Source organism: Lampris incognitus, chromosome 9 (genome assembly GCF_029633865.1).
Source record: "Lampris incognitus isolate fLamInc1 chromosome 9, fLamInc1.hap2, whole genome shotgun sequence".
NCBI classification, from domain to species: Eukaryota; Metazoa; Chordata; class Actinopteri; order Lampriformes; family Lampridae; genus Lampris; species Lampris incognitus.
This window is the reverse complement of record NC_079219.1, coordinates 13376386-13403943: the sequence shown is the minus strand read 5'-3', so window position 1 is coordinate 13403943 and position 27558 is coordinate 13376386. Positions and strand designations below refer to the sequence as shown.

The window sequence follows — 27558 nt, the reverse complement described above, 5'->3', positions numbered from 1 at the left end:
TTGATCAGACGAGCGCCGCAAAATTGAAGGCTGTCCCTCTGTCCAATGATACAGCTGCAAGACGTATATGCGACATTTCAAATGACCTTGAAGAATAACTCATTGAAAAACTGAAAAACAAACATTTTGCCTTACAAGTGGACGAGGCTACTGACGGCAATAAAGACTGCTTGTTTACTGCTTATGTTCACTTTGTCACATCAGAGTCCCGTCTGTGAGAATTTGCTGTTTTGCAAGTACGTCCCAAGTAGATCCGACAGCTGATGAGCTCTTTAGGTTTCTTGACTGTTACCTAAGAGAACATGGGCTGAAATGGCACAACTGTGTGAGCGTTTGCACAGACCATGGCAGGCAAAACGAAGGGATTGCATGCACTAACCAAGAGGGTGTCACCAAATGCACAATGCAGGTACTGTGTCATACACAGAGAAGCGCTAACATCAAGACAAATTAGCTCTTTGTGAGGCGATTTCAGCTGTGCTTCACAGCGAGGCTAGGTTGCTCTCATGAGGTAAAGTGTTGTCGTAAATCTTTGAGCTCAGAGAGGAAATTCAGGTGTTTCTGGAGGAGGAGCGTATGCATGAAGTTGTAAGCAAGTTTAGTGATGAACAATTTCTGATGAAACTGGCCTATCAGCGATATATTTGGAAAGCTGAATGAATTAAATCTTCACTTTGAAGGCAGAGACAAGCACCGCCCTCAACTGGTAGACAAGATCAATGCATTCACTTGAAAGCTTGAGATGTGGAGCAGGCGACTTGATCAAGGAAATACTGATTTCTTTGAGAATCTGAGTGAATTTGTTGAAACCAGAGATTCTGGAGCCACCACAGTGATTTCATGTCTTCAGAAGCACATCCCTTCATTAAGAGGATTCTTTCAAAATTACTTCCCAAACAGTGCTCAGTATGACTGAGTGACAGATCCATTCAAGGCAGCAGCACCTGCTGATTTCAGTTCTGCCGAAGAGGACCGGTTAGTCGAGATGACATCTGACTCCACTCTGAGGCTCAGCTTTACAGCTCAGACACTGAATGAATTCTGGCTTGGTGTGGAGAGGGAGTATCCACTCATAGGACAGAGGGCTGTGGGCATTCTGCTTCCCTTCGCCACATCCTATCTCTGTGAGATGGGATTTTCTGCTGTTGCCTCATTTAAAACAAAGTACAGATCTAAGTTCAACATTGAGCATGACTTGACAGTGGCAGTATCAAGCCTGCAACCTCGTTTTGAAAAGATGTAGAGTGCACAACAGGCTCATTGCAGCCACTGATGCAGTGAGTGATAAGACTTGAGTTATCACAAATTGACTTGCTCATCGTTTTCCCCAAATATCTGCATTTGTTCTTTTTTTGCACAGACTGAACTTTATTGTTATTGGTCTAGCAAAGTGATTTTTAGATTTTAATTCTTTTTTCTCTTTTTGAAAAGCACAGACTGATGGAGCAATCTAGTGACAAATGTCACAAACAGAGGTTTGATAAAGTTGAAGTGGAACTTGCATTTGTTATTTGCACAACAGAAATCACCGAAAGAAAAGTGAAAGGAATGTTTATGATCTTGATGTTATTTAAATGAAGTTAAACTTGGCCCATTTTGTCATAATTTTGTTGGGGCGGGGAGCATGAAAATTTTTCTTCCTCCAAAGGGGGGCATGACAGACAAAATTTGAGAACCACTGGCCTATAACCAAATTTACTAGAAGGAAGGAAGGAAGGAAAGCAAGGGCAAACGAATGAAAGAAAGGAACGAACGAACGAAAGAAAGAAAGCCACTTAATTTTGTCATTGTACTGAATAAGATTCCTGTTTATTGGACATGTAGATTTGCACAGACATGGAATTTGATTCCGGTGTTGTGGCTCTCTCAGTGTACTTCACATCGAATAACAGTGTTGGATTGACTATATACAGGTGAAATAAGAGGTGATAAAGTGCAATGGTGCAGAGAGAATATCAGAGATGCTGATATAAATGTTAACAGGTTACTTACATACATACATGGCTGAGGTAGATGGACTTGACAGAGCGTACCAGTATATGTACAATGTAAAGTACAGTATATACAAATTGTTGGATTTATTTGACAGTGTTCATTTGAATGACAGTCTGCAGAAAGACTTTTTATATCTGGTTGTTTTGGGTTACAGTGCTCTGTTGTGCCTACCAGAGAGGAGGAGTTGGAACAGGTTGTGACCAGGGTGTGATGAGTCTGCAGTAGCGTTGCCTGCCCATTTCTTGACTCTGTTAAAATGAATTCAATTCTTACAACGAATTTGTCTTCTGCATTTAACCCGTCCTATTGTATAGGAGCAGTGGGCAACTGCAGCGCCCAGGGACCAACTCCAGTTCTCCTTTCCATTGACTTGGTCAGGGGCACAGGCAGGCATATTAACCCTAACATACATGTCTTTTGATGGTGGGAGGAAACTGGAGCACCCGGAGGAAACCCACACAGACACAGGGAGAACACGCAAACTCCACACAGAAAGGACCTGAGAAGGCCTGGGGTTTGAACCCAGGACCTTCTTGCTCTGAGGCAACAGTGGTACAACCACTGGACCACCATGCCACCCTAGTCATACGTGAGTCTTAAAATTTGAGCTTTGGAGACTCAATGGAATATTCACTTTGGAGGACCTATTTCTTGATGACGCTTTTGCGTCTTTCGAACAGCTGTCTGAGAAGTTTAATTTACCTTGAAGTCACTTTTTCAGATATCTGCTGATTCATGGTTTTACTCAATCTGAATTTAATCATTCCTCAATCTGCCTCCAAAGACCTATTTGGACCACATTCTTGAAATTAACCCTGCTGAAAAACAGTATACCAGTAAATTTTATAATGCAATGAGTGGCTGTTGCAGCTAGAAAAGCGCTATATAAAATGCAACTTGATTGATTGATTAATTGATGCAATTAATACTTTTGGCCAAGTACCACTTGAACCCCCCCACCCCCCCCCCAAAAAAAACGATGGGAGAGTGTTATGGAAATATCCAATCCAGAGGAAACTTGGGATCTAGTAATTAAGATGATACACTCCTCTAGATGCACAATCCAGTTCAAAGTGGTGCACCACATTCATTGGTGCAAAGAGAAATTGGCTAAAATTAATCCAGATTTACACCCAACATGTGACAGGTGCAAACAAGCCACTGCCAGTCTCTTGCATGTGTTCTGGTCCTGCCTGAAACTAACTCAGTTTTGGTGTTCCATCTTTGAGGCCTTGGCCATCCTTTTACATTTCCCACTTGAACCCTCTCCTCTGAGTGCCATCTTTGGAGTCATTCCAGCTAGTGCACCTTTAAATGCTACTCAGGCAAATCTGCTGGCCTACATCACTGGTTCCCAACCTGGGGTCCGCGCACCCCGGGGGGGGGGGGGGGCTGAGAGCCCAATGTGTGCGAGGCTTACACCTTGTAACCACACCTCTGTGATCCGTCAATCTGCGCTATCAAACGCTGAGAGGGCATGAATGAAACAACATGGCTGAGAAACGTAAAAGTGTGGATGACTCAGTGTCAAGAAAGAAAGTAAGGCTTTATTTCGAGAGCTACCTTAACTTTGGTTTTATGGAAGGACAGGACACCTCGGCTTGAATGTCAGCAAGCTCATCACAGCTGTAGTCCCACCCGTGCAGCATGCAACAAGGTTCTCGTACATTGTTGGATGAGAGATAGGAGTCCACAGCCATAAAAAATATCCTGGCCTGCTGTTGTTGTGGTTAGATTGGTAGACATAAGAATGTCTTGTTTCAAGTCATCACCGCCAACATATTGAACATAAAGGATGAGCACGGACTCGTCTGACACTGTTATCGTTTCATCCAACTGAATGGCAAAGGGAACATTCCTAAGCTTCTCGTGCAGCTGGTTCTGACAATCTCCAGCCATTTTATCGATTCTGTCTTTGACAGTATTGTCAGAGAGTGGGACGGTTTTCACTTTATCAACCGCGTGTAGGCCACACAACCTTTCTACAATTTTCAGACAGGCGGGTTTGATAAGCTGCTCTCTGATAACGTGTGGCTTTTTAGCCTTGGCAATTAATAGCGAACAATCTATGATGCCTCCGTGGCTCTGTGCAAATCACTGCCTGCTCGTTTAAATGCTTTCTGATATCAGCGGATCTTCTTGATAGTGCCAACTGCTTTTTCCTCTCAAAAAATTCCTGACTTTCCCCAATAGTCTCTTTTGATGTTTTGCCTCTTGGTGTCGTTTTATTTTGCTTGGCTTCATGCTGTCATTAGCTAGTTTCTCACCACACATGACACATTCTGGCCGAGGTGTTCTGTCCTTCCATAAAACCAAAGTTAAGGTAGCTCTCGAAATAAAGCCTTACGTTTCTCAACCATGTTATTTCATTCATAAAGTGCTGCTGCCTGCAGGAAAAAACAAAGATGAGCTAACATTAGCTGCTAGCTGAGTAGGAAAAAAAGGTTGGGAATCACTGGCCTACACCACTCCATTAGCTAGGAGACTGACACTATTTAAACGGAAGGAGGCTTTCCCTCCTACTTTAAGCACATTGGATTGCAGAGGTTATGCAATTATTGAAATTAGAAAAGATCAGCTATACCATGAGAGGTCCAAATTCCACTCAATGGAAACTATATCCAAATTCCACTCAATGGAAGCCCTTTTTAGACTTTGTGGAGCAGTTAGATGCTCGGTTGGTGGCTGGGGTTTTTGGGCTTGCAATCTAGTTCTCGACCCTTTCTCTTCTGATCTCCTTTTCCCTTTTACTTATTTGCTTTAATTTTTACCCTTTTCTTTTGTTCATTGAGTTTATGCTTGTTACTTATTTACTTTTATTTTTTGCTATGTTTATTTCAATTCATGGGAGTGTGGTAGGGGATGTTGTATGGGTCTGTTGGGAGGGTGGATGGGCAGTGGGTTGGGGTTGAAGTTGTGGGTATGTTTTGCAACTTGAAAATAAACCTTGTTTAAAAATAAAGAAACTATTTACATGTTATGTTGATGAAATAATTGTTTGCATTAAAATATGTGTATATTAATAATACACATTTTGGGTGATACCCACTACCCAAATACTAATATTGTGAAGCACTTTGTAACATTGTTTTGGAAAGGTGCTATATAAATAAAATTATTATTATTATTATTATTACCCTTGAGCATATTGAAGTGCTTGCTGTCAAAAAAAGAAAAGAAAAAAGTTTGGTTGTTTCCTATTTCTAATTAGAAATGTTTTACAGTTTATGTCCTCTGTGTCTCTAAAAATGCCTGGAAATACCTCAAAAGGGGGCTACCGGTTTTGACATGACTGAGTGAGGATGTGTTCCGAAGCTTCTCCACTGAACTTTCATTTATTTCCTACAAATACAGCGATTGAATTCTTGAAACAGTGCATATTGTTGCTGTAAACTAGTAACTGTTAAATATCCGGAAAACATAAGAACCGTGTGGGAAACAGCAAGTCAACAAAGCTGACTGACAGATGCCTGCTAGCTAGCCAAATAACAGGTAAAATGGCGGAGCTGAACACTGGGAACGTGATGATCACCACCATCCGCACAGAGGTGAAAGCGCGACAGGCAAGAAATTATGGCTGAATTTCATGCAACAGCTCTAACTATCTGCGAAGAAATAGTTGAGGAACTTCGTTCCACAATGACTTCACTACAATCATCAGTGACTGACCATGCAAATAAAATCGCTGCCCTGGAAACCTCCCAAAATGAAGTTACAGACAGGCTGGGGGAGCTAGAGCTGCGTTGTGCCACCCTGGCTACGGACAATGTCAAGTCCAGTCAATTTTATTTGTATAGCCCAATGTCAAAAATTACAATTTTGCCTCAAGGGTCTTTACAGCATCACAACATCCTGTCCTTAGACCCTCGTATCGGATAAGGAACAACTCATTAAAAAAAAAAAACCTTTAACAGGGAGAAAAAATTAGGAAGAAACCTCAGGGAGAGTAACAGAGGAGGGATCACACTCCCAAGACGGACAACGTGCAATGGATGTTGTGTTTACACAATTTACAGAATACAACACTCAAAGAGGATAACAGAATTATAATGGAATTATAAAATCTAGGACGAATATGCTAAGCAGGATGCCAAGTAGTGTCCAGACGCCACCAGAACAGCCAAGACCCAAGCCAAGCGACCAGCATCATCACGTAAAAAAATAAAAAATAAAAATTGTCACACATCTTATTGAGAGAAGGACATAACATTGAAACAGGATAACAAAATTTCAGGCTTTATAAGATATATAAAAAGAAAATGTGATGAGGGGGATGCCAAGCAGCATCCAGGTGGTGACCACCATCACCACGGAGACCTCAGAGGACAGACTGCACGTGCACACAAATGAGACTCACATAACACCGTTCACACACAGAAAAAAAGAAAAGAGAAGACATCATTCAGAGAGAGAAAAGACATGTGAGAGGAGAGAACAGTTTGCAATAGTTAATTATCTATACACTAAAATATCATTGGCAGAACAGTGCTTGGTAAATTCATTGAGACAGAAACCAACCCACCATGCAGTACAGGTTGTGAAGCACTAAACTTAAAGGCAACTAATTGTTGGCTAAGGCAAAAAGATGAGTTTTAAGTTTGTATTTAAAGGACTCAACAGATTCTGATTGTCTGATGGCAGCAGCCAAGTTATTCCACAAGAAAGGGGCCCGATAGGAAAAGACCCTGCCACCACCTGACTTCTTTTTAACTTTGGGTACACACATGAGCCCTGTATTTTGAGAGTGAAGAGCTTGAGATGAAATGTACGGTTTAAGGAGATCTGACAGGTAAGATGGGGCAAGCCCATTTAGGATTTTATAAGTCAGCAGAAGCACCTTGAAGTCTGATCTAACATGGATAGTAAGCCAATGAAACAAGGCAAGAATTGATGTATGGTCAAATTGGTCAATATGGTCAAAATTTCTAGTGTTTTTTAGTTAGGATTCTAGCTACAGTATTTTGAAACATCTGGACAATTTTAGTACTAGCGTTTGGCAGACCTGAAAACCCAACATTACCATAATCAAATCTGGATGAAACAAATGTGTGTATTGGAGTCTGCGTCAGCCATGGACAGGAAAGACCGAATTTTAGCTATGTTATGTACGTGAAAAAGGCAGTCTTGGTGATTTCTTTAACGTGCTTATCAAAAGAAAGGCTGGGATCAAACGTAACATCAAGTATTTTGGCTGCCACACTTTGTGAAATTACAGAGTTGTCGATTGTTATCATTACTTAATCAAATTAGTGTCTGTGTCTAGCAGGGCTGACGACCAGTATCTCGGTTTTATATGAATTTAAAAGCAGGAAAATTAGTGACATCCAATTTTTCACTGCAGCCACGCAGGCCTCTAAATTAGTCATTTGAGTATGATCATTAGCTCTTACAGGCACATACAACTGAGTATCATCGGCATAACAATGGAAATGTATTCCATAACTGCGTATAATTTGGCCAAGAAGGGAAATATAAAGAGAGAAAAGCAGAGGGCCAAGAACCGAGCCCTGAGGTATACCATGTTTAAAATCAGAGAATTTTTATATAATATTGCTATAGCAAACACAATGTGTTCTTCCAGATTAGTAGGACTTAAGACAAAAAAGAGCTAAGCCAGAGACACAATTTAATCTGTCTAATAGTATACAGTGATCAATGATGTCAAAGGCTGCACTGAGGTCCAGCAGTAGAAAAACAGAAGTGGAATTAGAGTCCATAGCTAGTAAAAGATCGTTCACCACTCTGGTCAGAGCAGTTTCAGTGGAGTGACAGGCCCTGAAAGCCGATTGAAAAGGTTCATATAAATGGTTTTCTTCTATATGGGTCAAAAGTCATTGATACACAACTCTCTTTAGTACTTTAGAAAAGAATGGAAGATTAGAGACTGGTCGATAGTTATTAAGAGACCCTGGATCAAGGTACGGTTTTTTTTAAGTAGGGGTTTAACCACAGCTGTCTTAAAACTGCTGGGAACAATGCCAGTAGTAAATGACAAATTAGGCCAGACGTCTTTAAAAAGTTTGGCTGGTAAGGGGTTAGTAGGCAAGTAGAAGCTGACACAAGCATAGTCAAAGTATCAAGAGAGATAGTCTCTTTGAGACTATCAGTGACTCATTGTATTTGGTAAGACAGGATTTGCTAGAGTAGCTGGAGTTGAAAAACAAATTTTGTTTATGATCTCGTCAACCTTATTGAAGAAAAAGTCTAGAAACTCATGGGCCGTGAATAGTGAGCAGCTAATAGACGGCTGCTTTTTAGTAGAAACTGTCAAAAAGAAATCTGGGGTTATGTTTATCAATACTGATTAAGTGAGAGCAATATACTGCTTTTGCAGCAGATAAAGCACGTTTGTATTTCAATAAACACTCACACTACGACAGGTAAAAAAAAAACGTCAAATTCGGATTTTCGCCATTTACGTTCCAGTCTCCTGCAGGTGTCTCATCGTTAAACAAGGGTGTAGGCCTCTCTAACTGAAAGGTACAACTAAATCGAGGAGACTAGAGAGGGCCACATTTAAGTCACCAGTGAAATGTTCAAGAGTTAGTCACTACAGGGTAAGCAGCCAAGACGTCAGGCAGCTGCTGGCCAAATGCAGCAACAGTGGAGGGACCAATGTGGCGAGTGGCAATTACATTTGTTCAGACATTAACTGGACAGGCCAATAATGCTTCAAATTTGATGAGAAAATGATCTGACACAGCAGATGTGGTTGGCAAGAAATTCAGATCAGAAACAGCTATCCCTTTAGATAAAACCAAATCAAGGGTGTTACCACTGTAATGAGTTGACTCTTGAACAAACTGAGCGAACCCAAAAGTATCAACTAGTGCCAGAAAGGCTTTACTTAGAGGATCAGCAGCCTTATTCAGATGAATTAGAATCACATCACAAAAGAAAGAATTAGAATCTCATCCGAATGAGTAACAAGGCCCGAGACACATTTTTCAAGAAATAGTGAGTAACAGCCAGGAGCCCGATAGAGTATCACAATTTGGACTGAGCTGAGTCTATTCATGGCTGAGGGAGAGGGACCAAGAACAAGAGACTCAACTGACTGGAATTTAGATTCAAGTTTAGAAGTCAGACTGAAAATAGATTTATATATTAACGCAACACCCCGACCTTGTTTATTGCCAAGCTACATGGGCACAAGTATAGTCCGGAGGGGAAGCTTCATTTAAGGGAGGGAAAACATTTGGTTTCAGCCATGTTTCACGTAACTCAATCATATCAAAACTATGTTCAATAATCAGATCATTTACTAATAAGGCTTTGGTAGACAATAATCTGATATTTATGAAACCAAATGTAAGCATCTTGTAGAAGTGCTCAGTAGTAGGCAGAACTTTAAAGCTACCAATAGGTGAAATAGTAATTGGAATTGACCTTTCGCAAAGTCCCGCCCCGCTTAGTTACTGTTGCTATGCCCGTCAAGCATTTCAGAACTATCCAGGAAGTAGCTGGAAAACACCAAAATATGAAGGAAGAAATCAGCGCATTGTGTGGGTAAAAGTAACAGTAGTAATACGTTAGCTGTATTAGCGGTCAATAATAGCTAGTAGCAAGCTTAGCTTGGAGCAGACAGGTATTTTTGTTGATTTTGGATGGATTAAGCTGGACATGGGGTCTGCTATACTGCGAAATCTATTGCCGACATTGCGCTTCTTGCGTTCTGGGTTTTGGGAAGGGAAAGAAAATTACACCCCCTCCAAACTTTTCAGACATCTAGTATGCGATTTGCAGATCCCATAGGCACACCGTTTCAGCATTTTGTTGTGTGTTTGAAAGGTTGACGGACCGTTGCTAAGGTAGGATTGGACAAGCACCATTCTGGGGCGGTACTTTGCGAAAGGTTAATTAGACACCTTGTTGACAATTTCGATGACCAACGCTCTGGACGATATGTGGTCACTTTTTTTTCTTTTTTTTTTTCTTTCCCATTTTTTCTCTCTAATTGCACTTGGCCAATCACTCCATTCTTCCGACCGTCCCTCTGACGATTCGGGGAGGGCTGCAGACTACCACATGCCTCCTCTGATAAATGTGGAGTCGCCAGCTGCTTCTTTTCACTTGACAGTGAGGACTTTCACCAGAGGGACGTAGCACGTAAGAGGATCACGTTATTCCCCCCCGTTCTCTCTCCCCCCTGAACAGGCGCCCGACAGACCAGACGAGGCGCTAGTGCAGTGACTAGGACACATACGCCCATCTGGTTTCCCACCCGCAGACACGGCCAATTGTGTCTGTAAGACGCCCGACCAAGCCGGCAGCAACACGGGGATTCAAACCAGAGATCCCCATGTTGGTAGGCAACGGAATAGACCGCTACGCTACCTTTACATCATGTGGTCACATTTTTTATAACATTAGATGTTTGGTTCTTTAGATAATTAGGCAATTTCATTGCACATTTCACCACCACCAGTGGTAGATATAATTATTAGATTATTATAATTCACACATTTTGGAGAGGAGAAATTGGGAGCAATACAGCAGGGTAGGGAGATGGTCTCAGTGTTAGACCAAGCTGTCAGTCTGATAATCTACACTATGAGAAATGTCCTGACTAATCATATTAATTAAACTACTTGACCCCACAACCGCACTAGATTTAAACCTAGCAGGCTCTCTAATCACCTACAACCTGTTGAATGAGTCCTTAGTTTCAAACTGAATGTAAACAGCTATCTATATTGCTAGACAAAAGAGCGGCACCATCCCCAGTAGGGTGAATGCCGTCCGCTTTCAGCAGTTAAGGGCAACCCGAGAAAGAAGGCCAGTTATCAACAAAGCGCAATACCTGCTCATTACAGTAACGAGCCAGCCAGTGGTTCATTTAGGTGAGCCTACTGTACATCTCATCATTACCCCTCTCATTACCCAAATGTCAAGCTCAAAGCCACAGTGGACGACCAAGAAAATGCTCCCGTTGACAGAACATACATGTGGTTGGCTTACCTAAGGCCAAAGAGGGCAACAACCTGACTGCCTTCATGGGTCTCTTCCTGAAGGAAATACTAGGTGAGGAAACTTTCGCCAACACACCGGTTATAGACAGGACACATCACACCCTCGCAGCCAAACTGCCCCCAGGCAAACCTCCGAGAGCCATGCTGGTGCGGCTGCACTATTACCAGACAAAGGAGCTGACTCTCTGCACATCCCGTGAACATGGACAGCTGTCATACAAAGGGAAAAGGATCTACATATTCCTGAAATATTCTTCAGCGCTGGCCCAATTCAGAGTGGAATTTAAGGACGTGAATGCACCACTCCACCAAACCGGCGTGAAGTTTGGTCTGGTCCAACCTGCCAAGCTCCGGCTTACTTTGCAGGTAACTGTTTAATTTTCAATGATCCCGCTACGGTGCTTCTCTTCTTCCAGACCACAATTCAACCTACAACCGAGCGATCAGACAACAGATAATGTGGCCTACCTAATGAGAGAGGTATATCTTGGCTTTGGCTGTGTGTACTGTGTAGGACATTTTTTTCATCTATTATTTGCCAGGGGTGCCCACTACGTCGATCGCGAAGGCAGTGCTGGTAGATCTCCATGACATTCCAAAAAAACATATATATATTTCTTTTTCAAGACATTAGCCTATCATCTGTCCTCCATTTGGCCTTTGCCTTTTGATTGACGTAAAGGACGGCCAGTCCGCTGTTGCCTAAAACCAAAGATTCTAGAGCGGAACCTAAAACTTTGTTACATTAGGTTACCATAACAACCAGAGCTCTTCTCTAACGTACCTTGAAGTTCACATGCCCACAACGTGAGCTAATGCAGAACTGCATCGAACTAGTTCAACTCGCTAAAAAAAAAACTCTACTAAAAAGTGAAACAAAACAAAAATGAGTGGGGGAGCCGGACCTAGCAAGAAACAAAAAACATACCATTTCCATGTGGAATGGGAGGAGGACTTTTTTCCCCACCATGTCTTATTCCAAATGCGTTTGTCTCATCTGTCAGTCTAGCATTGCTATCCCAAAAAAAGGAAATGTGGAGAGGCACTTTTGAACTGTTCATAAAAACTATGACAATGACTTCCCTCCGAAAAGCGAGCTGAGAAAGAGAAAGGTGAGGGAACTAAAATCGCAGTTAATCATGCAGCAGTCACTTTTCACGCAGCCGAATTCAAAGGCAAAGGCAGCCACCGAAGCATCTTTATGGGTGAGTCACTCCATCATTAAGCATACGAAGGCCTTCCAAGATGGAGAGATGATGAAAGAGGCCTTCCTTGAGGCAGCAGATTCGTTGTTTCGGGACTTTAAAAACAAATCAGAAATAATATCTTCAATCAAAGCTCTCCAGTTATCAAGAAATTCCGTCACAAGGCGCTGTGAAGTGATGGGCAATGATTTGACACAGCAGCTTTGGAGGGATATCGTGCACTGCGAGTGTTTCTCACTACAATTTGATGAGTCTACGGACATAACTGATATGGCCCAATTGTGCATTTTCATTCGGATGGTGTTTCAAGATATGACCGCAAAAGAGGAGTGGTTAACAATACTACCCATGAAGGAACACACGCGGGGAGAGGACATTTTTCAGATCTTCAAAAACTGTGGCTAAAATCCAGCTCCCAGTGTGTAAACTGGTGTCAATCACCACGGACGGTGTGCCTGCTATGGTGGGCGGCTTGAATGGATTTATTGCCAAGTGCAGGGAGGACGATGCTTTCCCGGACTTCCTTAATTACCATTGCCTAATACACCAACAAGCATTATGCGCAAAAATGCTAAACATGAAAGAGATCATGGATGTGGCAACCAAAATTGTCTGTTCTATTCGAGCGAGGTCTCTTCAAAGACGGTTGTTTCATACACATTTGGAAGAGGCCGACTGTAACTACTCTGACCTCTTGCTACACACTGACGTGAGATGGCTTAGTAGAGGGAGATTCTTGCAGAGATTTCGAGAGCTCTGTCCGGCGATTAAGGAGTTTCTCCTTATCACTAAACATGTGGAACACAAACAACTTAATGACAATCAGTGGCTGCTAGACGTGGCGTTTTTAACTGATTTAACCAACATGTTGAACGAGCTTAATTTAGAGCTGCAAGGAAAAGACAAAAAAGCGTGGTAAACATGATCAGTTCAGTTAACGCTTTCAGATGGAAAATGCAACTTCCGTCCTCAAAGTTGCAGCGCCGTGATTTGGGAAACTTCCGAAACCTCGCAGCAGAGCTGGAGAGGCAAAGGAGGGCGTGTGCACAACTTGACAGTGCACGCTACACAGAGCAGATTGAAAATGTCCGGTCAGACTTTGACAAACGATTTCAAGACTTTGCTTTGCTCGAGCCAATCACTACATTTATGTGCTACCCAGTTGGGGAAGATACAGAGGTGGATTCCCTCGCCTCAAAAATGGCAACACTGTTTCACCTGAACTCGTCTGCAGTGGAGGATGAGATGCTGACAGTACAGGCTGACATTCAGCTTAAGTCCAGGGCGCATGGAGAGTTTTGGAACTTACTTACAGAGGACAAGTACCCAAACATGAGGAAATGTGCAACCTCCTTGACGGCATTATTCGGCTCTACTTATTGGTTTGAGTCAGCCTTTTCTCATATGAAGATTATCAAGTCCAAATACCGTTCCACCATGACAGATGATCATTTGGAGGCCTGCTTGAGGCTGGCTACCAGCAGCTACTGTCCGAACTATGCAACCCTGTCTGACGCCCTCCAGTGCAGGTCATCATCAGAATAGAGAGAAAGAGATCACAAATCTATTTAACACAGCTGTAAAGGTTCATGCAGTGATGCAATTTCAACATAGTGTAGTAGCAAATGCTTGGTGGATTGCCTGTGTAAGGTTCAATATAAATGCAAATCCATTGCAATACTGTATATGTAACACAACATGTATATAAATACACACACTGCATATAAATGTTCATATATATGTAAAACATGTATTGAGTATTTTTATTATTATTTTTTTTAATATGAGTAGATCATTTTGACCTGGTCATTTTAATAGTAGCTCACGAGTCAAAAAATTGTGGGGACCCCTGTATTATACAATTTGGGACGCTGGTGTTAATCTGTTGCAGCACTTTTCGGTTTACTTTTTTTTTTTTTTAATTCTATCCAGTCATTCAGTGGCTGCTTTTATTTAGTTTGTGGGAAAAAAATGTCCAATGTTTATTGGACAATTTTTTTGTGTGTGGCTTTTTCCCCTCCTTTGTTCCCCCAGTTGTACTTGGCCAATTACCCGACTCTTCCACGCTGTCCTGGTCGCTGCTCCACCCCCTCTGCTGATCCGGGGAGAGCTGCAGACTACCACATGCCTCCTCCGATACATGTGGAGTCACCAGCCGCTTCTTTTCACCTGACAGTAAGGAGTTTCATCAGGGGGACGTAGCACGCGGGAGGATCACGCTATTCCCCCCAGTTTCCCCTCCCCCCAAACAGGCGCCCCGACCGACCAGAGGAGGCACTAGTGCAGTGACCAGGACACATACCCATATCCGGCTTCCCACCCGCAGACACGGCCAATTGTGTCTGTAGGGACGCCCGACCAAGCCGGCGGTAACACGGGGATTCGAACCGGAGATCCCCATGTTGGTAGACAACAGAATAGACTGCCAAGCCACCTGGATGCCCCACATTGGACATATTTTAATGATTCTTCTTCTCACTGGAGAACCCGACTGACTATGCGATTTGCTTTCCATCTATTGCCATTTTAGAAATAGCCAAGGTGGGGCATCCAGGTAGCGTAGCGGTCTATTCCGTTGCCTACCAACATGGGGATCACCGGTTCGAATCCCCGTGTTACCTCCGGCTTGGTTGGGCGGGTCTACTGGCGCTACCAGGGTTTACATTTAAAGTCAAGCTACTTTTGTTAATTGTTCAGTGGAGTTATTGTTAGTTTAACGACACAGAATGACTGCGTTACCTGCACAAGCGTTTGTTGTGACGGGGTTTTGGGTTCAAGTGCCTAAATTGGGAAGGCACTTTGGGTGGATGGGTGGATGGGAGGCCGGTGAGAGGTGGGCGGGACTGGTGGCACAATATTTTTTATTTTTGTTATTTACTCTTTTTTCTGCTTCTTCCTCACGAGTGTTTAGCTACTATACGGCTTTGGTTGCAACAACAAGATACTGAACATTACTTCTCCCACATCCAAAATGGCTGATTTAAACATTACTCAGGGTAGCATCTGTTTGTCTCTTGGAATGTCGAGGGTGCAAACAAGGTCAATAAATTAAACAGAATAATGTCGCACTTACATTTGAAGGCTGACATAGCTTTTCTTCAAGAGACACACCTGTGCACCTCCGAGGTTCCAAGGCTCAAAAGGGGATGGGTTGAGCATTTATTCCACTCTAAGTTTAATGGTAGAGCCAGGGGTGCTGCCATTTTAATTCAGAAAAATATTGCTTTTGAACTACTCAGCTCTACTGCTGACCCCAATGGCCACTATGTAATTGTATCAGATCTCATCCAAAACACTCCTGTAGTCCTTGCGCGCGTATATGCACCTAATTGGGTAGACAGTCGATTTATTTTCAAATTCTTTCCTACATTACCAGGTCCCGACAACAGTTTTTTAATGATAGGGGGAGATTTTAACATGGTCCAGGACGCTACTCTTGATAGGTAATCTACCAAACACACAGTTGTTTCTGGCTCTGCTAAGGTTATGGCCTCCCATGCTGAGCAGCTGGCCTTATCTGACCTTTGGAGATTCACCGTCCCATCAAGCATGGTAAGCTGTGATCAAACCTCTACTTAAGAAACCGCACCTTGACCCAGGGTCTCTTAAACCTCGACCCAGGGTCTCTTAATAACTATCAATCTAGTACTAGAGAGTTGTGTATCAACAACTTTCGATCCATATAGAAGGAAACTATATTAACCTTTTCAATCAGCTTTCAGGGCCTATCAATCAACTGAAACTGCTCTAACCAGAGTGGTCAATCATCTTCTACTTGCTATGGACTCTGATTCCAACTCTGTGCTTTTATTACTGGACCTTGGTGCAGCCTTTGACACCACTGATCACTGTATACTATTAGACAGAATAAATTGTAATTTTGGTGTCCCTGGCCTAGCTCTCTCTTGGCTTACGTCCTACTTATCTGGAAGAACACAGTGTATCTGCTACAATAATATTACAACAACTATTTCTATGTTAAATACAACATACCCCGGGGCTCAGTTCTTAGCCCTCCACTTTTCTTTCTTTATGTTTCACCTCTTGGCAAAATTATATGCAGTCATGGAATAAATGTCCATTGCTATACAGATGATACTCAGCTGTATGTGCCTATAACGGCTAATGATTATATGCAAATGACTAATTTAGAGGCCTGCTTGGCTGCTGTGAAAAATTGGATGTCATTAAATTTACTGCTTTTAAACTCAAATAAAACTGAGATGCTGGTCATTGGCTCTGCTAGACAGACACCAATTTCTTCAAGTAACAGTAACCCTCGACAACTCTGATTTCACAAAGTGTGGCAGCCAAAAATCTTGGTGTTACATTTGATCCCAGCCTTTCCTTTGATAAGCACATTAAAGAAATCACCAAGACTGTCTTTTTTCACTTACATAACATAGCTGAAATTCGTCTTTCCTGTCCATGGCTGACGCAGAGACTAACGCATGCATTTCATCCATGTTTCATCCATACATGATTACTGTAATGTTCTGTTTTCAGGTCTGCCATGTGTTAGTACCAAAAGTGTCCAGATGGTTCAAAATGCTACTGCTAGAATTTTACCTAAAACAAGAAAATTTGATCATATTATACCAATTCTTGCCTCCCTTCATTGGCTTCTTATACATCTTAGATCAGACTTCAAGGTGATTCTGCTGACTTATAAAATCCTAAATTGGCTTGCCCCATCATACCCTGCGTGATCTCCTTAAACCGTATATTCCATCTTGGGCTCTCCACTCTCAAAATGCAGTGTGTACCCAAAGTTAAAAAGAAGTCAGCAGGCAGCAGGGCCTTTTTCTATCAGGTCCCCGTTATTATGGATTAACCTTCCTGTTGCCATAAGACAATCAGTCTGTTGAGTCCTTCAAATCCAAATTTAAAATTCATCTTTTTGCCTTAATCTACAATTAGTTGTCTTTAAATTGAGTACTTCACAACCTGTATTGCATGGTGGCTTGGTTTCCATCCCAATGAATTTACCAACCAATGTCCTGCCAATGAGATTAAAGTATAGATTACTGCAATTGTTCTCTCGCATCTTGCTCTCTCTCTCTCTCTGAATGATGTCTTTATCCTTCTCTCTCTCCTGTGTGAACAATGTCTTTTCCTGTCTCTTCTCCCGTGTACTTAAATGGTGTGATGTGAGCCTCCCCTGTATGCATGTGTAGTCTGTCCTCCTGCCAGGTCTCCATGGTGATGGTGGTCACCACCTGGACAGTGCTTGGCGTCCTCATCACATTCTTTTCATATCTTTTAAACCCATTGTAATTTTGTTATGCTGTTTCAATGCTGTATCCTTCTCCCTCTTCGATGGGTGACTAACGTCTTTTCAGTCTCTTCTCCCATGTATGTGAATGGTGTGATGCGAGTCTCCCCTTTGTTCATATGTAATCTTCCCTCCTGCCAAGTCTCCATGGTGATGGTGGTTGCATGGCTCAGGTCCTAGGCTGTTCCGGTGGCATCTGGATGCTGCTTGGCATCATACTCATCACAGTCTTCTTTTTTTTTTTATACATCCTTTATAATTATGTTATACACTTTCAATGTTGTATTTTGTAAATTGTGTTTTATTCTGTACACACAGCATTCATTGCATGCCTGTCCGTCTTGGGAGAGGAATCCCTCTATTGCTCTCCCTGAGGTTTCTCCCTATTTTTTCTCCCTGTTAAATTATTTTTTTAGAGAGTAGTTCCTTATCTGATGCGAAGGTCTAAGGACAGGATGCTATACTCAACTAAGTGACATCTTCAGTCTGATGTCACTTAGTTGAGTGATGAAACGTTCTTGGACTTATTGCCTGGGTTTTTCCATCAGGAAACACTTTTGAAGGTTCTCTATGGTGTCAGAGAAACCTTCTCTGGAACATCTGCCCACTGGCCTGATCTCTACTGCTTTCCCATTCACAATTGTGGATATATCATCATGAAGAAAAGAAGGTTCTGATTACACTTCCCATCAGTTGTCTCCTATTAATGGATGAACAGACATCTGTTGTAGGCATGTTCCTGTTTTTGTTACTTCCTTTCTCATTTCCATTGTTTTATTTGCTTTCTTAGCCTCAGCATTTTCATCTTTAATTTCCAAGGACTTGTTTTTTTGCCTTTGAGTTTGGCTCCAAGCTTGGACAAAGTGGTAGGCCTGTTTCTTTTTGGTGTTGACATTCTTGGGGAGACTACTGGTGACAGAGCTTCACGAGTCCTATGATTTCCACCATTTTCTGTGATAGGATGTAACATGCTTGTAACATGGATCCAGCAGAGTTGCAACCAAGTATACCGAGTATAATGGCTCAGATTCCATGTCTTAAAATATCTGTTGACTGTGTCAAGAAGGGTACTTTTCATTGTCTTAATCCCCTGGTCAGCCTCGTTTTCCCAACTGAGAACACGTTTCAGGACACAAACAATGGGGATGACATCAGCTACAGATGCAGAGGAGGCACTCACCTCCCCTGTCATCTCCTCAAAAGGTACCAGAAACATGGACGCCTTCTCCAATAAGCCCCACTGGTTTGCTGTTAGTGTGGAGGCAGGTCGTATTCAGTCATATACACAGACAGTGCCTGTTTCTGTGCAATGAGGCTTTCAATCATGTACTGGGTGCTGTTCCATCTAGTTTTGATGTCCTGCGGCAGACGCTTAGGCTGCATATTTAGCTCTACTTTGATGTCTTCTAACCGTGAATAGGCAAGGGCCGAGTGTTTGAAGTGGCCTACTCTTTTTTCCCATTGGCCAGTGCGTCACTTACACTGCAACAACAGTCCCTCATGCACAATTAGCTGCAGTGTGTACGCAAAGCATCCTAAACTCACCACGCCAAGTTGATCCATAGCCTTCTTCATATTTTGTGCATTATCCCTTGAAAATAAATGCACTTATTTTTTTATTAATCGTTCATTCTCATCTCATCTTCAGCCACTTTTCCAGGGTCGGGTCACGGTGGCAGCAAGCTAAGTAGGGCACTCCAGACGTCCCTCTACCCAGTGACGCCCTCCAGCTCCTCCTGGGGGATCCCAAGGCGTTTCCAGGCCAGATTGGACATGTAGTCCCTCCAGCGAGGTCTGGGTCTACCCCGGGGTCCCCTCCAAGTTGGCCGTGCCCGGTAAACCTCCAAAGGAAGGTGCACAGGAGACATCTTAATCAGATGCCCGAACCATCTCAACTGGCTCCTTTCAATGTGAAGGAGCAGTGGCTCTACTCCAAGCTCCCTCCGGATATCCGAGCTCCTCGCCCTATCTCTAAGGCTGAGCCCAGACAACCTACGGAGGAAACTAATTTCAGCATCTTGTACCCGCGATCTCACCCTTTCGGTCACTACCCAAAGCTCATGACCATAGGTGAGGATTGGAACGAAGATTGGTAAATTGAGAGCTTTGCCTCCTGGCTCAGCTCCTTCTTCGCCACAATGGTCCGGTAAAATGTCCGCATTACTACTGAAAATCTTCCATTAATTAATTAATGTATCTTCCATTCATGCAGCATTTCCTCAATGACTGCCGTTATGGAATCCCCTGTGTGTGAGCCACGAAACCACACCGCTGACATGGCTATTCCACAGGTAGTTAACACTCATACACATGCGGCTAATTGGCTACTAGTGTTATCCCTTGACACACTGCGCCGCTTAACTGGAGGTACGTGGCACAGGAAGTGCTAATATGAAGAAGAAAGCCAGAAAGGCTAAGAAAAAGACGAAGACGAAGAATAATAAGAAGAAATAATATACAAGCATTAAGGCGATGGTTTATGCTAGATTTCCCCATGGTTTGTATCAGATAGGTACCGGATCATACCCCCCCCCCCGATATCCGATGCAGCATTCTGGATTAGTATCGACCCAATACCGATGCCGTGGATCGGATTGGGACATCCCTAGTAAAAACCCTGGAAACCGAATTATCCCTTCAATATTTCAGTGCTGACTGAAAAACAAAATCACAACAGCATAGTTGTTCAAACTTTTACTAAACAATAAACATGGGAACAGAACAGCCTAAAATGAGGGACGGCAATAACTGCTTTGCCAAAATCTTCCCTTTCCATTTTGTCCCTGCTGCCATTTCAGTCAAGTATTTTTAAGAGTTCACAATACAATATCAGAATGCATCATCAGATGTCAAAATTATATGCATAATTGGAAATGAAACCAGATTCTCTTCTGAAGATAACCTGTTTATGACGCCAAGTCACCATATCACATCAATTACAAATGACATGAAAATGAGTCAAGTTCTTCTGTAAACTGTTTCTACTTAAATGTCAATGAAAAACAACAGAGTACTGAAACAAACAGAATGAGACTATTGCAGCCGACACAGTGGCGGAGATTCTAAACAGGCAGTCACATGTAGTACTACGAAAACAACTCAAGTAACAGGAAAAGTTATTTCCAGCTGCAGCTAACAAAACGAACAGACATCAGCAAAACCAACCAAATGTGATAGGGTGACACCAAGCAAGGCAACAATGGAAAGTTGAAAAATGTTCTACTCTACGCAAATGTACCAGATGTGTAAGCGTGACAACGTAAGCGAACCAATCGGAGTCCTTGTCTGTGAGTCTTACAAGACATGGCCATACAACACAGGATACAACATCTGAATACTGATGTTATGTCCACATACCAACTACCTGAACAAAGTATCTGAATATTCAGATATTAGGGGGCAGCCCTACGGTATGATTTTCTCTGTTGATTTATACCTCATAAAAACTCAAAACCACAGACGTCTTCATGCACAGCAGTCATAAAAAAAACAACCTCGACTAGTATTAAATATATATAAAACATTATTGTCATCTTGCCATAAGACGGCGATAATGCATGACAGGATATTTTAGAATCAGATCAAATTATACAATTTTGCCTGATCACTTCAACAGTCAAAACTAGAATTATGAAGACGTGTGTGTGTGTGTGTGTGTGAATTAATAGCAAAGCGCTTTGGGTGTCTGTTGCAGCTAGCGCTATAAAAAATGCAACTTGATTGATTGATTGATTGACTAAGGATGGGTGAAATGGCCGAAATAGCAACGTAATTTTTCTAGGCTGTATCACAATCCATGATTTGGATCATGTTTTTGTTTTTTTTTCCATGTTGCTTTCCTAAGACTATTTTTCAAGTTAATGAAAGGTACAAGCCTGATAATTACAAAGTACTCCATTTGCACCATTCTTGAAAAATACATAGCCCTAATAGAAACCACACACCAGTTAAGAAATATAGGTATCTAAAATACAAGTGAAAAACGGCTTAACCATTCAGCTAAAAGTACGATCTCAAACATACTTTGCCAGTTTAAAAGCCAAACCAGTTTAAAAAGGTAAATAACTTGAGGGCTACTTTGTTCAGCGAACTGGTCATTGTCAATTAGGTAGCTTTTCCAAGCAGTCAAGAGTTTAAAACAAAACCAAGAAATCACTGTTAAAATTACCCAAACCCACACAAGTATCAAAAGAAGGTTTTCTCAAGTGTGCAATTCTGCAAAGTAGGAACATTCAACAATTTGACAGGAGCCAATTAACTTATCTTCAAGTACTCAGTCACAACTTCTAACATAAAACAAAGAATGTCTAACATTTTTCTATAATTTTAAAGTTGCACATACATAGGTGATCCTATAATGGACTTCAATGAGGGAATCGCGATCTTCTTTAACTTATTTTGGTAAGGAAACGTTCAAACTACAGACCACCATGGATAAGCTATGTTTTGTATTGTAAACTACAAGACAATCATGTCAGAAATTGATTTTGAATACTGTAAAAGCAGTATTTCCAGGCAAGTTTGCTGCCCCATAAACCAACAGTCACTGCAGGACTCGAGATTCAAATAAGTGCCAAACTGTGAAACACAAGCTAAAACGGAGTGTGATTCAAGGTTGGCCTGGACAATGCTGACCTCAGCGTTGTCAGCATAACTACTCTGACACAGCAGCACAATATTTCTGATTTCTGTGACGGCAGAACAAAGATATTTTTATTGTTCATGTTCCGAGATCATCATATTGCACACTTCTAAACTAGACTAGATTTCTCTTTACAGGCTTACATAAAAAATCTGACAATAGTGGGTTCACTGAGATTTAAAGCTAGAATGCAGGACTTTTGCATATAAACGAATGTCTGTGACATTCAAGCTCTTGCCAAAAGACTTCACACAATGATGATCAAGCCTATAACCGCCAGGTACATCTCACTGTATTTCACAGTGTACTGGCGTTTTAAATCTGGTGTCTGAGGCGACATTCTCATGCTGGCGCACCGAAGTGATGCATAATGATGCATTTTACGTCAACGAACTTAAGTGTGACGAAAGCATTCGCATGCCTCTGACTGAATAAAAGAATAAAAACATTAACAAAAAACATCAATATAAACTATGACGCTGAACTTATTACTGTTATTTATCTTTGTTATTGTTAATTCCTCTATAATTGTTATATTCTCAAACTCCTTAATAAATGATCTTTTTGCACTTAAAAGGTGAATGCCACTGAATTTATTAATTCAAATGTGTTACACTTTAGTGTTGGAACAGTAGAAATAATATTTCTGTATACAATTAGTGTTACTATTATTACTGCACAGTCACTACTATAATATTGATTGAGAATTGCATATGAGACCAAGATCCATCCATCCATTATCCAAACTGCTTATCCTGCTCTCTGGGTCGCGGGGATGCTGGAGCCTATCCCAGCAGTTATTGGGTGGCAGGCGGGGAGACACCTTGGACAGGCCGCCAGGCCATCACAGGGCAATTATTGGTCGTAATATTATTAATTAACAACATTGGTCAATATGAAAGGAACTAAACCAATACAGTGTAAGCTATAGTCCGGACTTCTGTGAACTTTGCTCCAAACTTTTTGAAGCAGCCTTAGTCAATTCAACCTAGAATACGCAAAACAAACCTTCAAAGAACCTGTGTGTGAAGGGGTTTAAGTCACATGGATGGGGGGGCTCCCATTATTCAGCTTTATTTCCCCCATATTCTCCCCCATTGGGACCTGAATAAAGAGCCTACATGGGGTAAATTCTACATATCCCATGGCCATACTGATGTGATGTGCAACGTATTTACTCTATCCAACTTCATCTTGACACAACATTTATTTTTTCATTTGGCAATTTTTTTATGATATAATTGTAAGCATGCTGTGGTGATAAGATAGTCAATATAAAGTAATTTAACTTCATGTTTCAGTATAGTTGTACATTCCGGTAAAGTCAAGTCAAAATGATTTATACAGCACATTTCAAGGCACCAACGTTGACCAAAGTGCTTGCATGGTGATGGCATACTAAATAGTAATAAAATCAAATTCCAATAGTAAAAAAGCAATTTATTTTGTTTGGCTGGTTAAAAAAAAAAATCTGTCTGGCCATTAAATGTTTTCATCTACCAACCCACCTTGGCAGGTAAAGCCAAAAAGTTAATTTTGGACCATGAGTACATAACTGCAAACCTTGTCCCAAAGCATACTGTAATGTTTTAGTTTTTTTTTTGAATGCATTTTTCTCTACCTTCCAAGCAGCCACTGATTTCCCTTCATTTCGGTACGATATGAAAATCAACTTACTTGCTTGAGTTAATTAATCCATTAGAGTGAACATTTAGTTGCCTTTATCTTTCGTCCAAGTGTCACCACATGATGATGGCAGTTGAAAGTGAGGATTGATTTGAAAAGTTTTCTGGGGCTTTCAACTGCATTATCCCCCAATGATAAGGCAAGTGACAAAAAGATAAATAAAATAAAGGCAACTAAATATTCACTGGAATGAATTAACTATCTCAAGCAAGTTTCAAGTCTCTGCAAGTTGATTTTCATGCCATACTGAAATGATTTGGAGCCCAAAGGCTCCCTGGAAGGTCAGAAAAATGCATTCAGAAAAAAAACAAAAACAAAACAAAACTTTGGTATACTTTGGGAAATGATTGAGTAAAGTATATGTGAGCTGTAGTAAACGGGCAATAACCTGCCAAAACACCAGTATGCCCTTTAAGCGTTTTTCTATTGTTATGGCTTTTCAGAGCAGAGGATCTGAAAACACTAGTTTGGATGGAAAACTTCTGACTCACTCAATGTGAAAACAGTGTTTTCTAATCCCTCGGAGAAAAAAAAAGTTGGGTTATTCCAAAATTGGTTAATCTAACTAATCCAATTTATTTGATTAACCATCAAACAGGATGGATAGAGAGACCACTTTAGGCAATTCTTCTTCTGTCTAGATATCTTGGAAACAATGCATTTTACGTAGTACTACACTGATTACACAACTATGTTAAGTGTTTCTGCAACATTTTGCCTGCATCAGCTAGCAGCTATTATGATCCAACTTGAAACAATAAAACTGTCTTGGAATCAATGGGAGACCCAAAATCATTTAGTAAAATTAGAGATACTGCAAAATACTAAACAGACCTAATCTCAGTTTTTGAGTCTCAAACTGAGAATTCACAAGAATCAGTGTAGCTTCCCTGTTGTTGAGAAGAATTTCAAAAATGTAGACCCATTTTAAGTGTGGACCTTTTAAGACTGACCCAAGCTAGTTGAGATGCAACACAGTAACAACAAACAACAATGTAAGCACAGAAAAGTCATAAATCTTACTTACCGTTCAAGAATGATCGCCCAATTGCCTGCGGCAAGTGAGTAGTATGAGGTGATATTTATTAATGAGATAACTTTGATATTTTTGGAGTCTGTGTGTGTGTGTGTGTGTGTGTGTGTGTGCATGTGTGTGTGTGAGTGAGGGGGGGGCATTCATTGAAAAATCCAATTTGATATTGACTTGATTCATTTGAAAACACAAAAACTCCCTACTCAACCCACCTACCACCACTATTCACCACTATTCCTTACAAATTTCCTGCAATGTATCTCAGCTATGTTGTTGCCTTGGGTGCTTCCACGTTTTAGACAGTCCTGCTTTTTTGGAATTGCTTCCAATCAAAGTGATGTCAGATTAAATTTCATCAAAGATCAATGTGATCAATATATGAGATGGGTCTGATAGCAGTATCAATTATTTCTTAATTTGGTTCTCCTACAGATCCCAACTTAGTTTGTAGTGTTGCAGGTTTTATTTTAAAACCTGTTTGCGGATTCTGGCAGGTTAGAAAAACATTCACACTAGCAAACTGTTTTGCTAATGACATCTATTCTTGCATTGCATTGTTGTGCATCAATAATAGCCTAGTAAATGTCAATATCACATGCATCTCACTGTTCATCAGAAATGAGACAACCAAGATAATTTACTAGCTGACCAAACCTAATTCCAAATCAGACAAAACATAGAGGTGCAAGTGTTAATTGGCTAAAACAATTGTTATATATATAACAGTACTATTAAAAGCTACAAGAACATGTGCATTTCTAGTTTCAGATTCAGATAACCTTAGACAGCCTTAGAGGCATGTTTACATAATTCTTGTAGATATGTTTGTGAAATCATGTTGATATCATGTCAATCTATCTGTCCATCTACCTCAGACATGTATGTTATTAACCTGCTAACATCAATTTCAGCATCTCTGATCCATTCTCTGCACCATTGCACTTGATCACCTCTTATTTCATCTGTATATAGTCAATCCTTGTGTATATATCTGAAGATTGTTGTGTTGTAGTGTTGTTATTCTATGTTAAGTACACATAGAGCCACGAAACCGGAGTCACATCCCATGTAGTACACACCTACATGGCCAATAAACATGATTCTGATTCTGAAACCATGACCATGGTGTATTTGAACCATCCAGACAAACTACCTGGAGGGCAACCTTGAAATCTAGTTTGAATGCACTGCAGGCTCCGATGTGAATGCTAATAAACAAACAAACAAACCAAAAAAGAAGTAATTTTGCAAGTGCAAGATGAAAATATTTCAAAGTATATACTACTTTTCAAAACACAACTGAACACAAAAGTAAAATTCCACAACCAAGGTTTCCCTTATATAGGCTACACATACCATTGGCTTCGATATAGTCACGGCGCACTCATTTCACTCTAATGTCTGGAAAAGTAGATTACTGACAACTTCATAAATTGTGATAAATCGTTCAAGAGCATCAGTTATTCTACTTCTCGTACTTCTTGCTGGAACACTGATTAAACTTTTCACCGTTTTTCCCGTTTGGTTATTAAGCACCTAATATTAATGTGTCAAATAAAATGTATAATTACTACCCCTACTTTGCAGGAACTTTGGTGGGGGAGTGGACTACAGTGCAAGTGTGCTGCCTGCATGAACAATCATATAGGCGGTCCAGTTAAAAACTCCAGCAGCATTGTTCTGGAGATTAACTCGGAACAGTCGCTTCCCCCATTCTGCCTCCGAATTGGTGATCCCAACATAGGCGACAAAAAACACTGCGTTAGCTGGCTTACCTGGATGCATTATGGTGCACATTTAGCATCGTTTACAGTATGCTATCGAGACCTCTCGCTGCCTGGTAATAGGAGTGGAGGCTGGATGACAAAGTTGTCGTGATCCCACCAAGAGCACACGGTGCTCACCCATTTAACACAGATGTTATTATTTATGACTTTAATCAGTTGTAAACCGAATACGTTACAGGCGTTGCACTCGTTTCATACCGTCGAGGGAGTCTCCGATGATATGAAACGAGTTAGCTTACTGAGTTAGCTTGACATCGTTGAAAGGGCTAGTTAGCTGTGTGGCTAGCTGGTGGCTAGCGAACATCGACAAATAATGGCTTCTCGGAAGACGGACTCGCTTCAACAGGACCACTTACCAGATGACTGGTGCTCCAAGCTTTCCTTTACTTCCGTGGCTCACGGTCAGTCCGAGCACACTCGACTGGGTTTATCGTAAACACGCCGTTAACGATAAATACTTTTGCGACCTGAAATTGAGTAATCCGTTTTGCGCATTTTCAGACAATGTGCCCGATTCTTGATGTGCATTACACAATGGTACCTTTACAACCAATAACGAGATACGAGGACACTGGAAGAACCCGCCCCTCCACATAGTGTGGCTGGCGTCATGACCCGTTTCTGACGGATCCGCATCACGACTCCTTCCGGGCGACGACCGCGCCGCGGTTGCCTGCCTTCTGCTGCCGCTGCTGGTCTGCCTTGTGCAATGGCTGCCCAACTGCACTGCTTGCGCCGACAGATTTATCAGTAAACCCCTCGTCCAGGCTCCAGACGGGGCATGTGCAGCTTCAGTTGTAAACTATTTGTATGGAAATGCCACAAAACCATTGCCCAGGCAGCCAATTAGTATATGTATAGCCTTGCTCATTTGCCTGCCTGGGTGGATGAACCTTCAGGGATTCTAAAGGGTTAAGGCTTTGCGGACAACCTTCCATTTTAGGAGCAGGAACCATGCTGCAA

The 27558-nt window shown here is 41.5% G+C and overlaps 1 protein-coding gene across 1 annotated transcript in view; it reads right to left on the bottom strand.

Annotated features, from left to right (window-relative positions):
- Window positions 1-27258, bottom strand: part of znf1035 (zinc finger protein 1035) — a 57686-nt gene extending 30428 nt beyond the window's left edge. The window contains exon 1 of the mRNA XM_056286916.1: window positions 26952-27258. The gene's annotated coding sequence lies outside the window, so the exon portion shown is untranslated. The remainder of the gene's footprint in view (window positions 1-26951) is intronic.
- Window positions 27259-27558: the final 300 nt, after the last annotated feature.